This window comes from Trypanosoma cruzi (genome assembly GCF_000209065.1).
Source record: "Trypanosoma cruzi strain CL Brener chromosome Unknown tcruzi_1047053481849, whole genome shotgun sequence".
NCBI classification, from domain to species: domain Eukaryota; phylum Euglenozoa; class Kinetoplastea; order Trypanosomatida; family Trypanosomatidae; genus Trypanosoma; species Trypanosoma cruzi.
This window is the reverse complement of record NW_891329.1, coordinates 1-616: the sequence shown is the minus strand read 5'-3', so window position 1 is coordinate 616 and position 616 is coordinate 1. Positions and strand designations below refer to the sequence as shown.

Sequence of the window (616 nt, the reverse complement as noted above, 5' to 3'; positions counted from 1 at the left end):
GGGGGGGGGGGGCAGCCGCACGAGGGGGTACGGGGCTATATATATATGGGTATATATATATAGGGGTATATGGATATGGCGGACAGACCCACAAAAAAAAAAAAAAAAGGGGTCCGTAGACCCCGGTCAAAAGAAATTGACCAAACATAACCGCCAGAGGCGGGTTGGAAGCTTCGCGTACCAATATAGTACAGAAACTGTATCAATAATAGCGTTAGTTGAAAGGAGTTGTGTTCCACAACGGTTTTCAATTTTGATGAGGGGTCCTTCGCGGCACTTGGGACCGTGTACAAAAACCCCCCCCCCCCCTCCCAGGCCACACTGGGGAGGGGTCAGGGTCCGGGACGTCGGCCCCGGGATAGCGCCGTGGACGGCGTCAGGGGGCGGAAAAGACGCACATGGCGAGTGTGGAACAGCAAATGCAGCCGAGTGTGCGAGCAAGGCAAAAACACCGGAAAACACAGGAAGAAGCGCGGCATACGCGGAGAAAAGGCGAATAAAAGGAACGAGACGGAGAAAAGGTGAAGCACAACAAAGATGCAGGCAATAGCAGCCATGAAGCGAAAATGAGGGGGCCCGAAGGAGGTGGCGGACACGCAACGTGGGGGGGGGGGGG

The 616-nt window shown here is 55.2% G+C and overlaps 1 non-coding gene across 1 annotated transcript; it reads right to left on the bottom strand.

The window, feature by feature from the left end:
• Nucleotides 1-108: 108 nt before the first annotated feature.
• Nucleotides 109-220, bottom strand: Tc00.1047053481849.10. Its single transcript, XR_008254927.1, has one exon. It is a non-coding gene; the product is annotated as a spliced leader RNA (transcript).
• Nucleotides 221-616: the final 396 nt, after the last annotated feature.